Consider the following 12,928-nt stretch of genomic DNA (forward strand, 5'->3'; position numbering starts at 1 on the left):
ATGAGGATTTCCTGTATCATGAATCATGGGTTTTGGTTCATGCAACATGAAGTCCTTAATAAGTGTTTCCTGTCTTCTAACTATGTGTTGATCTAACAGCTGAGATGATCGAGGAACAAATTACAGCCTGCAGGCCTGCTTCTACAGTATCAGCTTTCCTATAGCAGTTAGTATGCAGTCATGCAGATCTTGCATATTGTGGACATCCATAGTTAGAAAGCTTGCTTTTCACTATCTTGGATAAAAATGACTTGAATCTGAGAGAGAGTTGTCTTTGTGCTGGACCACTGGGCCGAATCAACACGCTGAGGGTTCATGACAGAAAGGACTAAAACCCTGGGCCTTAATTAAGTTAGCTGGATGCACAAACACACGCCCTGTTAGCCTTTTCCCCTCTTCTGTGGGTGGCTAAAATCTTGAAATTAAATAAGATAATGGAAAAGAGGAAAATGATTAGATTATTCCAAAAGGGTTACAAGTAAAACGCTGTTCTCTCGCAGCAGTTTATAGCAGTACCAGCAATTTCCCCTGTTTATCGTGTGTGACACATTTGCATGCCCTGGCATCCACCCTCCCCTTCCCTTTCTCAGTTTGAATTGTATTAACCTACAGCGTGCAAATGTGCCAACGGTAGCTTATCTCCTAAAAGATAATGCTGTGCTCTCTGGAGAGTGCTCTGCTATCGTGGGATTGGAAAAATCGATCTTCCCATCACAGCGTACAGGAAATCCATCCACTGCTGTCAAAGCAATATTACAATGAAGGCATACAGTGTGTGTTTCCTGCAGATCTTGGATGACTCCGGAGCTTAAATAGAATCACCAGTCGTCTTTTGGAAGAAGAGTAGCGAGATTTGATGAAGCAGGTGTTTTGAAAGGCCTGTACTGGCATTTCTGGAGAGTTTTTGACAGTGTTTTGGTTGTACAAGCTGCTTCTGTTAGCAGAAGAGAATTAGTTGTGGCTTATTAGTATTTTTGTGTGACAAATATAAAATGCATATTGTTTTTCCAGACATAAACTAAACTAAAGGCAACTGGCTTCTGTTTGGTATTGTGACGCTCTACCTTGAAAATTTTTTATGTTGACGTTTATATGTGTTCCTGGATAGGCGGGGTGTTGCCTGTGTGTGTGTGTGTGTGTGTGAGTGTGTGTCTGCTCATCTGTCTCGCTCTCTGTTCAGACATTCAAAGGTGGTGAAACATTGTTCCAGGTCATCCAGGCCAACTTTAACCCCACTTTCAAAACTGTGACTGTGTCAAGAAAAAATAGTCCCCATGACCATCTTATGTTGAATTCATGTCCTGTTTGTCCTAGAGTTCCTTGTCTTTATATTTCATGATGTAATGGACACACTCAGTAAAGAAGACTTTGTCTGATGTGCACTTCAGTTGTCTGTAAAGTCCTCACTGACCTTCCCTCAGCACTTTGATTCCAGTTTAAGTAGGCTTTTTTTTTTTATGTCTACTCTTCAAAAACCACAGGAGTGCGTGGACGATAAGGCACACTCATGGAGGACATCCTACCCAGAATGCACTGTGATCTTTCATTATTTCTGCGGCTGGAAGATCATATACTATATACATAAAAAATGAAAGTAAGCGTTAACAAATGATAAGTAGTTTAGATAGACGTTTTAGACCCCCCCCCCCTTAGTAGTTGCCGTTATCTTTTGGCCAGGGGGGAAGTTGAATTTACATTTACTAATTTGGCAGACGCTTTTATCCAAAGCGACATACAAGTGAGTGGCAACACTAAAGCTTATTTTTCAATTAAACTCATCTCAAATTGTTTCTACCTTACTCTACAAATGGCCACACATTACCATGTGTTGAGTTATTATTCATTATGTCCCAGTAATCTTAACTTTAACATTGCACATTCTAGTCATGAATAGCCTGAAAAGCCTTAGCGAGGATAGCCTTTACCATTAGCACCAAAAGCTAGAGAGTAATGCCAATCAATAGAAATGTAAATTATTGAATTTAAACCATCTTTAAACCAACAGCAACACAACACATACCCAAGCCCTGGTAGAGGCCCTGGGCCCGTCACACATCTCACTTTATGTTTTATGAGAGATATTTTCCAGCGAGTCGATCTCAATTGCTCAGACATCTGAAGCACAAGGTTTCCTTGGAAGTGTCGCAAATGACAGTGAAAAGTGTCATTGTAAAGACTGTGACTCATTCAGCTTTACTTTAATAACATCACTTTGCTGAATTAAACAACATTTCAAAGTGTACAGCACAGTTGCAGGGTCTTTACCAATGTCAACATTCAGGTTTGTCAGAGTGTTAAGGTTTTCTCTTCTGACACCGAGCTAAATTTTCCAATAAAAGCCTCTCTTTACTATCATTATATTTTTCTGATGCAAAGACAGGTGTCAGCGATTCTGACAAGACTCACAAGACGGGTGCCAACACAGGTGTGGAAAAGTCTCTCTTGCCACATTTTCTTGTCATTCAAGCTCTTAAAAAAAGAAAAATAACAATCACTTTTGTCACCTTTCTCTGTCAAATGAACTGACATAGAAAATGACACTCGCATGACGCTTTATGAAATGCCTGCATGGTAAAAGTTCCCATAAAGTGTTGTGGTACAGTTTTTTTTTCCTTTCAGTCTTAGACACCAAAAGCTAACACAGTTTACCTCAGGAACTTTTAATTTAAGGACCATTATGCAACCTAATGAACCCCAGAAAATTGAAACTCACCCAGAGCAGCAATTACATTCAAAGTAAATATACTTATCTCATTTAAAATGGAATTCAGACTGGGGCTTAACACTGGTGGAGGTGTGGTGGAGGGGCAAAAGCTGTGGAGCGACATAGACTGCAGAGAGAAAAATGTTCTTTAAATATTCCTCAGCTAATATGATCATTGGATGATATGAAAGCCTGTGCACAGAAACCCAGTGAAATGACTGGATAGGTTAGATGACAAGATCGATACCACTCATGTCTGTATGCTACAAATGGAGCTACAACCAGCAGCCGGTTCACTTAGCTCAGCTAAAAGTCTGGAGGTAGGGGGAAACAGGTTACCTGTTAGCCTCCTAGCAGCTCTAAAGCCCACTAATTAAAACTTTACAGCTAAGCTAACCACCTGCTGGCTTTAGCTTCATATCCAGCATACAGATATGACAGTGGTATCGATCATCTAGCTCTTGACAAATAATCATAATTCCCAGCAAATGTGTCTGTTCAAATAATGATGCATGAATCTGCTCTTAGATATCCAGATACACACAGAACACGTGTTTAATAGAAAGCGAATCTCATCAGAGCTGCAGTGAAGCAGAATAAACTCTGTGAGGTTAGTCAAGCACAAAAGAAACTTTTCTCGCCAAATTTTTGTATAGAACCTTGGTACAGATTTGAATAATTATTGAAAGTTGGACTTTAATATTGTAGATGGCACAAGGAGAAGCACACCAAGAAATTCAATGTACAGTACAACTTGTCCACTGTGCATCTGTGCCTTTTGCAGGACAAAAAGAATCATATACATTGGTTGATTAGATATATGTATAGTCTGCAACTGGGTGAGAGACAAGAAAACAGGCCTAATACAGTCTTGTGTAATTGCCCTAAGAGCTGGTGGTATATCATATTGCATGGTATAGCATCATGTGTGAGCCATATCTGCTTTCATTACAGCAGATAAACTCTGGATGCATCCCATTTTACACAGCCACGGACAAGTTTCAGAGGATACTTATTATGTTGTCAGCGGTCTCCTTTTAGAGGAGAGTGTGGCCGGGTTGAGTTGTTCCATCTACGTTCAAATCAGCTTTCTTTACTTGCTTATGTAGACATGCCCGCTTGAGTGGATACTTATTATGCTGTCAGTGTTTTCTTTAGAGACCAGCTCCACCGGGTTGAGTTGTTTCATTTCTTTTCAGATGGGTCCCCGCTCTTAAAGCTAGAGTGCCAGTGTTTACGCAGCCCTGGTCTTACTGTTGCTATATTTGTGGCAACATCAGGTGTCTGTTCAAGCCTGGGCAGTGATACAGTTGTATGCTGTTGTGCAGTACTTATATTAGTGCTTCGGATCACTGTCGATGATCAGCACTAAACACTGCTGGAGGACATAGTTACCACATAACTGCAATTCATCTGCATTCTGTATTAGCAAGTGTTTCCTATCTAATTCCATTGCTTTCACTCCCAACTATCCAGACTATACATCTTCCTCCTATCCAGTCCTCATAATCGGCTCCAGACCGATGGTAAGCAGATGAAGTGTTTGACGGGCACGAGGAGATTCACAGCTCAACTCAAAAGATTTTTTCCATAGAGCATTGTTTTTTGTTTTCACTGATAGTGTGTCATTTTTCTTTTCAAGGCAGCGCCTGTCAGTGATGTCTTTGCTACTTGTTTAAGCTGCGAGATATGTGCGACTGCTCGTGTGTTGACAACTGTTTATTAATAGTTGGGGGAAGATATGACTTGATAATTAAAGGCTTCTTGTGGGACAGTGTTACTGCCTTATTTTTTTTTTTTTTTTTTAAAACCCTGTTTTAAAATTATACCTACCCTTACAAAATAACTGAAGAGACAAATGATGGTATTTATTGAAAATTATAAGTTTTAGTCTTATTTTGATTAATTATGTTGATTTCTATATAGACATTAAGACTCACTTGTGATTATACTCTGAAGATTTAGAGTTCAGAGTGTTTATGTATTACCCTTGGCTTGTTTGCAGTCACTCTAACTGTTATAAAGATGCATAATGGAGAACAATTTGCATTTACCATCATTTAGCATCACATAATGAACCAGCTGTTGTGTAATGGGACTATTGGGAAAGTGTTTGGCGGAGGAGTTTCTCTTCTTGAGGAAGAATTTAAATAGTTTTATGTTTGTCCTAAAACAGTTTATTATATCCAATTTCTCAGTGTGCCGGCAACCTGACACCACCAACCACCAACTTTTTTTGGTTTGAAGGAAGTGTTCTTCTCACCTATCAAGTGAGGAAAATGTGTGGCACTAGCACAGGGTAAGGTTTCAGTGTCTTACTTGTGCACACACATCAGTGAGCTTTGGTTTTGTAGCTATGGAACTGTTCCCTGAAAGCCATGAATCTGCCTTTTAAATACTTTGTTTATGAGTAGCTAGTGGTGATAAGTCCTACATTTCCAGGAGAATTTTTTTTTATCAGCAAATGCGCCATCACGGTACTTGTATCTTCCAGGAGGCTGATTATCTATTATTTCCTTCACAGACAATGATGTAAAATTGCTATTAGCAAACATGTTGCGCTTCACATAAAGAATACAAGTGTCCCTTTTCTCAACTGGAAAATCTGCTGTTGGTATACGTCTATCCACGTAAATATTAAACCAACTGCTGAGTATGACAAGTTGACACATGCTGCAGTTGTGGAAAGTCATCCTGGAAAAGGCTTCCTGGAAATCACCAGTTTAAATAGAAAAAGGTGAGGCAGACTGAGGTTACACAAGAAAGCTAATCATAATATTCAGTCACTGTGATGCATTGACTTTGATTTGTGATGAGAAAAAGTCTTGGAAGTTGATATTATCTGTTGTGTTCTATCTGAGTGTTTCAGTAAACAGGGACCTTGGCTTTTGTTGCATGCATATAAGGATGTATCGAGCTGAATATCTAGGATTTTTTTTACTTTTTTATATTCCCTTATATATGCTTGATATTCCTTTAAAGGTGTTGAAAATGTCTCTTTTTTCACTATTGATTATCTCACAGTGAGAGGGATCTGAAGTTTTTGTATTTACTCTATTATCTTTTTACTGGTTTGAAAAGGGTAGAGGTCAAAAAAAAAAAAGAAAAAAAAAAGGTGATGTCACACACCAATCAGAATTTAGCAACATTTAAATACTTATGGTAGTCAGGGGGCCGTTTGCATGTGTTGCCGGAGAGATACCACACTGTCAGTCATACCTGAACAAAACAGAGCCACACTTTTCATAATGAATCAGATTATCTGAGATTTTGACTTAAAGATTTAATAGATAATTGCTAAACATTAGTGTTTGATGCAAAAAATATTGAATACTTTAAAATACTTTGATACAGAGGTTTCAGGGCCTTTACATTTTTTTCTGTTTTTGGCGGCATCCTTTTAAACCTTATTGTATGCTGGCATAATATTAAACTCATCATTCCACAGACACAAAATATTACAATAGAAGATGAATAAAAATTTAAATACTGTATGTATAGAGTTTCCCTTTAGAATGCATTATATAAGTTCAATATAAAGTCGCTACTGAGCATCAGTGGCATACTGGCACACCAAATAAATATTATAGTGATAACATGGGTAGTTAAACCTGATCACTACCACAGTCACATAAAACATTACCAAAAAAACCTTATAAAGATGGCAGTAAAGGAACATCACATAAACCTCAGACATCATGAATCCATTGAACAAGGCTCAGTATATTCTCCAGCTGACTTGGAGACAGCGGACACAAACAGTATTGTACACACCTGTGTGTGGCCCGTTGCCTGCTTCAAACAGCAAGAATGACAGACTTCACTCTTGTAAACACTCACGCTGACACAATTTGATTCTCCTCTCAGCTGTCAGTCATCCTGTCCTGCAGACCCCGCCTCCTACGGAAATACAGGAGGTTGTCCGACACGTGATTAATTCAGTATGGCGGAGCTGCTGGCTGAATGATTTTTACAGTACCGACGGGTCCTAAACTCCTGCACTGTGGATGCTCAGGGAGACCGGGAGGAAAACAGCCTTTTGCGCCTAAAGGTGCTAAATTCAGGTAGTGTTTCTTTTCTTTTCTCTGTCCTTTGTGAAACGCAGTTACACAGCTCTCTCCTTGACTTGAACGTGTTGAGAGAACCAAAAATTTATCTTGTAGTTGGTTTCTGCGCTTTTCCTCCTCGGAGTCAAACAGAGTTGCTGCTACTCCGCTATACTTGACTTTCTCTGCGTGTGTGTGTGTATGTGTGTGTGGTGTTTTACAGCCAACAAAGGGAAAGAGTAACTGTTGCGCAATACAGACATTGTTGTTTATTTGGTAACAACTTGTGTGTTTAAAATGGTTTTCAAATGTTGTGCAACATTGTTACTCCGCCACCTTAGCTCGGCTGCACTTTTCATCTCACTGTTAGCTACATCGTTTCCATCTCAAACATGCTGTCACGTCGGAAAAGTGGCTTTTAGACAGCGGATAACTACTAGGCTAAGACTGTTTTTTTGCTTTAAACTTTTCCCTGTCCCATTACAAGTTGTGCTGCAGCACAGCGCCACACTTGTGTCATATTGTTTTCGTCCCCAAGTGTAAGGTTGGTGTAAAGAGTTGCCAGATGTAGTGGGGAATTTTTCTCACCCAGTTACAGTTGTTTTGTTTACAAATAACCCTCCTTACCACATTTTGAGGAACTGTATTAGCGCGGTTAAACGTTGTCTTCCATTGACGTAACACTGACCGTGTTCAGAACTGTCCTCTACACGTATTTCTTCACATAGCACAACCAGACATTGCGTTCGTGTGTGTGTGAGGGGAGAACGCAGTGTTTGTGTGATGGAGGTTTGTGCTGAGGTTGAACCGCCGCTGCCACAGCTTTGGGTGTAAACTTGTGTCTTCATGAAGTGTAAACACAGCAGCAGCAGCAGCAGCAGCAGCAGCAGCAGCAGGGCTGTGTCCCAGCTCTGGTAAGACTCCTTTAAGCCTTTGCTAGCGGAAACTATTCCCTCAGCATTACAAGCTCTGGAGGAGTGCGCTTGTAAACTCCAGGCCCCACAGAAACAAGGTCAGAGCAGCCCTAAAAAAACTGGCTCAGAGTGCTTCTCTTAAAGGATGATGTGCTGAGAGCAGAGCCCTGATTGGAGCAGATGTAAAACAGGGTCTTTGTTGTTGTTTTGTTGTTTCTGACATGTTTTCTTTTCAGTTGAGCATCCTTTTGTTCATTTGGCAGTCTGTTACCTGCTGAAGACAACTATACAGTATATTATAACCATGATTTAACCGCTGACGATATATGTATGTGTATGTTTCTAGATACTGCAGTGACATCAGATATGAGAAAAAAACATATACCTTCTCATTCCTCTCACCAGGCTCTAATTATTCACAAATCAAACAAAGAAATTCATTGTGGAGGAATAAGGGTTGATAAGGCCTGTTCTCTGTGAGGGGATCACTAGACCATAACGCATAGCAGCCATAAGAAATGTTGCAACATGAATAACTGGTGTGACTGAAACTTGCCATGTGCTACACACCAGCAGGACTCTGACCACACAGGATGTGCTCAAGTGACTCTGTGGTGTGTGACTTCACTCAAGAGGTTGTTTTGTTTTTAATTTGATGTAAATCACCTTTCTGTTTCCTGATTAGTGATCATGCAATTTATAGAACATGCAACATTTTTGAAACAAGTAAGTAGCTCTTCAAGTTTGATTTTGTTGTTTTAGAGAGTGGCAAAATCCTTATTAATACAAACTACACACACCATATGAATTTGAAAGTGATTTTTTCTTCTAAGAAAACCACATTGGAGCTGAAACACCTGCAGTGAATTGAAGTAACAGTCTTGCATTTGAAGTTTGCCTGTGTATGCAGATTTGTGGGGCTGAAGTGTCTGCTAATTATATCTTGTGGGATTTTGATGCACAAACATAATAGAAGCCAGTCGATGGATGCCTGTAATGTCTAAAGCCAGTTTCACATAGCCGAGGATGGAGAGATTTTGCAATGTTTTCCATAGAATTAGATTCTATTTATGCTGCTAGCTTCAATCAATTATCAAAGTGGGCTGCCACAATAAAGCAATGTATGGGAGATTGTATGTATGTGAGAAGTGTGAAAATATTTTTGATTCATCATGAAACTGTGGTGCGACAAATCAGACTGTGGAAGAGGACGTCAGTTGAGTAGACGGTCCTTCAGTGTAGCTCAGGACAGATTTGCATTCACACTGATAAAAAGAATGGAGCCATATGTGGCCCACACCACCTCCGAATGTGGTCTGAGTGATCGAGTTGGGTGGGTGCGTTAACACATGTACTTAGAGCTGTCCACTTGTGATGCAGTCACTCAAGACTCATGTTAATGCCAGGTCTGAACAGGGCCTATGCTGCACACCACTGTTGAATTAGTGCTGCTTCCATTACCTTTAACCACTTCATTATGTCTTGCCAATTTAAATTCTATTTTTTCACTCCTTGTTTTACGTCTCCTTGTGACAGAGATTCATTTAGCCAGAGACTGATTTTGCAATTTTTGTTTTCAAAGGTTAAAAACTTTTTAATTTCATCCATAACTCCAGACAACATAAACTTTGACACTGGTTTGGGATTATTATGCATTTAAGCCGCTTCTTAGAGTAATGGGAAGTTCCAACCATGTGTTGGCTTTGATATCTCCATCATGCAGATGGAGTGGCACTTTTTGTCTTATTTTACAGTGAAGACAGAGAAGTAATGTCTGCGGTCCCCAGGTCCTCAGCGGTAATCAAACAGCTGATGTTGCGGTTGCATGGATCATGTCTCATACCACAACGCTGCAATCAATTACCACAGACTGAATTCAAACTGACCATAGCTGCTGTTTTTCATCACTGAGGAAACTTTTTAAAGCCACCTTTTCAGCCTGCAAATTGTGAGTGTTGGACAAGCAAAAGATAGATTTCATGTGCAACTACTTTATCTAAGGACAACAAATGAGAAAAGATTAAATTTCCTGGTCCATCATCTTGTGCTTAAATTCTCACTGAGAGATATTGTGGTTAACTGTTGTATCTAAATGAATGAAAAACATTACTTTCACTTTACTCTACGCATTTGGTTGAATGTAAGTTTAACTACCTAATGCAATAATATATAATACATCATTATTCATTTTGTCATTTGTTTCACCCACAATTATGCTTAAGAAATGAAATACAGCATCGGTCAAATATTTAGTCAATGTAATGTTAAACTTATATATTTATGTGATATTGAAAAGATTCAGTGATTAGTTTTCTTCTAGTTTCAGTGACTTTACGATACTTGTCACATTCAGATAGATAGATAGATAGATAGATAGATAGATAGATAGATACACTTTATTTTCATTCAAGCTATACACCAAACAGTCCACATTTGAACGAAATTTCGTTGCATTGGCTTACAATAGTAAAAACTGTAATACAGCTACACTGCAACAAAGAAGTACTAAACATTAAAATAAGTACAAATAAAAATAAAATAAAAACACTGGTATATTGCACTTATGCATAGTAAGTTAAAGTATCACAACAGCGGATAAGTTCAAATATGGTCCAATAACAGTCCAGCGTGAGTACGTTCAGGGGCAACGTGGGTTTCAGTATCTTGCTCAAGGACACTTCGACATTCAGCCAGAGGAGCTGAACTTCATATTAGTGGCTGGCCTGCTCTGCCTCCTGAGTCTGGCTTTAGTAAAAGCATGATTTATCCTTAAAATGTCTTTTTTCCAATCATTATTTTTCACACTAGTCTTTCAGAACAACCTAAGGAACGTTTCACCACACATACTGTTACTTGTGTGTGTGAATCTGAGTAACGGTTTGCTGACAGGTTCATTTTCTTTTTTCCTTTAATTTTGTAATCAAACTGATTCTTCCTGAATCGAATCCAGCCGATTAGACTGTTAAACTCTTGAGCCAACTTGCATGTCACTATCTTACCAAAGTTTGGGAGCACTTTATCCTTGTTCTTTACTTGTCCCAAAGTTTGCCTCTTGTAATCTCATTAATAAGCTAATTTAGCTCAGTTCCATTGTGCTTTGTCAGGGCTCAGGCCTGACTTTCCAACTTCCTCCCATCATTTATCACAAGCTGGCACTGGGAAAGCTTGCTTGTTTGTGGACATTTTGTGGGTGTTGTCACACTAATGGACACTGATGGGTTTTATTAATGCCACTGTTGTGCTCGAGGACAAATAAGTTGACAGGAGCCTGTAACGCACAGACATGTTCACCCAGCGGGAATTTGTAAACTGCTTGGCAGGGTCTTCCCTTCAGCCCAGAGCCATCCAGCATATTATTGTATCTTTGTTCTCATCCATCCTGTTCATTTATTTGTCTGTCTCTCCTTTACACATAATGCTTGAGAAACCGTTAATACAGTTTGAATGAAACTTGTGTCATGTCACCACAGCCTTACTGTCAATCATCTAAATCAACCAAATTGTGGACACAGCCCACCACCAGATGGAATTTTGATTTGAAACTTTTGGATCAAATTAGCATAAAACGCAAAGGTCAATGAAATCTACATACTTTGTTTTTTCTCATTGGGCCTGCTGCTGTGCAACTTCATAAAAGCGAGGAGGTTGGATATTGGCCAAGGGGCCAGAGAAGCAGTAAAAGTAGACAAGAGGAAGATTCAAAGAGGTAGACGGGACACAGAGCTTTTAATGGGCAACAATACTGAAGCTCTCAGCCTCAACTGATGTGATTTGAGGCTTGATGAATCGTTGTGTTGATCCTTGTGGTCACCCAATGAGTTCATGTCTGCAAATCATTCTCCCAGATTCACCCCCTTATACCCATAGTGTGCCTCACGACTCCAATAATAAACCAGTTTTAGCTTCTTTGTGCTTTGCTGGGATCTTGTCCTGACCCTGAACCCATCCTGCCTCCCCAAACACAGTTCGCAAGCAGTAGGCAGTTAGGGAAAGGCATCCTTGTTTGTTTGGGATGTTATGTTAATGGTTATGAATGAAATCTATTAATCGCACTGTAGTCTTGGATACAAGCTTGTTGACATGACCCTGCCATGCATAGGCACACTCTGTCAGTCCTGATCACCGATTATACAATATCACAGATTGAATCTTGTTCTGAAAATTGCTGTAGATTATCTGTTGACTTGTCTTTTGGCACCAGTTGCTACATGACTGGTACCTAATGGACAGAATAAAAATGCAGACTGTGGTACCTCATTTCGGTGCAAATGCCCGAGCTGTTATTTGAAATATTTACCCTCTGGTGTTTTGAAACCGACGTTACAAACAACAGAAGCATCATGTCCAATTGCTAGTTAACATTACACTTGCTCTGATGGCAGCAGGTAGCCTACTGTTCGCTGGTATCTATCATAAACACAGTTTAAATGCCTAAAACTAAATGGTCTAAACTGTGACTGTATTTCAAGTGGAAGGACTCTAACACCAGTCGACATCGACTTTGGCTGACTTGATGGTCAGTGTGAACTGCTGGTGACTGCAGGGATGGACTATAAAAAGACCGAAGTCAAGTTAGACACAGGCTCCTTCCCGTAGTGTGAGTGAGCTCAGTACACCTGTGTCTCAGCAGCAGGTTGTTCACACAGCTCTTTGCAGAAAAACTGCAAAGATGTTCTGTGCCGCAGTATTTATATTTTCATCATCATTATCTCTCCAGCCACTGCGGGTCAAAGCCACTCACTCTGCGTTTGAGAACATCTGTGAAGATGAATAAAAAGTGATGCTAAAATCATGTAAACGTTGTCTCGTTAATACGCCCCTAAAGACTTGGTACTCTCGCCTTGACTCTTCTCTCGCACTATGATCCTGTCTTTCACCGGCACCTTCCACTTGAGAGAACTAGGCCTACTTTCAGTACTCACAAATTAACTATATCTCGTCAGTAACATTAATTTACTTTTTTCCCAGATTAGAAGAACTAATGATGTCCGCACTCTGCACTATTTCACCCTCCTCCTTGCGAACTCTTTTGAAAATTATCTGTGATTTGAGACATTTCTGGAAAAAAAAAAAAAAAAAAAAAGATGGGATGTAACGATAATTTAGGGGAAACCTTTCAAGAAGCTGGGTGTACAGCCGCAATTGCAGTTACAAACATCAAATTCATCGAGTACAGAGAAAACAAGTAGGCCTACTAGAATTTTGTCAGGAGGCGGAGGTGGCACGAAATTTGACAGAGGCGGCCGCCTCGCAATTCTCTATGC

At 39.8% G+C, this 12,928-nt stretch overlaps 1 protein-coding gene across 3 annotated transcripts in view; it reads left to right on the forward strand.

Moving 5' to 3' along the window:
- The first annotated feature begins 6,640 nt into the window (after positions 1–6,640).
- hdac4 (histone deacetylase 4) overlaps positions 6,641–12,928 on the forward strand; it is a 124,025-nt gene continuing 117,737 nt past the window's right edge. For 2 of the 3 annotated variants that reach the window (XM_087178503.1, XM_023423121.2), the window contains exon 1: positions 6,641–6,768. The gene's annotated coding sequence lies outside the window, so the exon portion shown is untranslated. The remainder of the gene's footprint in view (positions 6,769–12,928) is intronic. The other variant, XM_087178505.1, reaches the window with a different exon arrangement.

This window comes from Seriola lalandi, unplaced genomic scaffold, assembly GCF_002814215.2.
Source record: "Seriola lalandi dorsalis isolate HSWRI2012SDOR001 ecotype SW California unplaced genomic scaffold, Sedor1 jcf7180002054689, whole genome shotgun sequence".
NCBI classification, from domain to species: domain Eukaryota; kingdom Metazoa; phylum Chordata; class Actinopteri; order Carangiformes; family Carangidae; genus Seriola; species Seriola lalandi.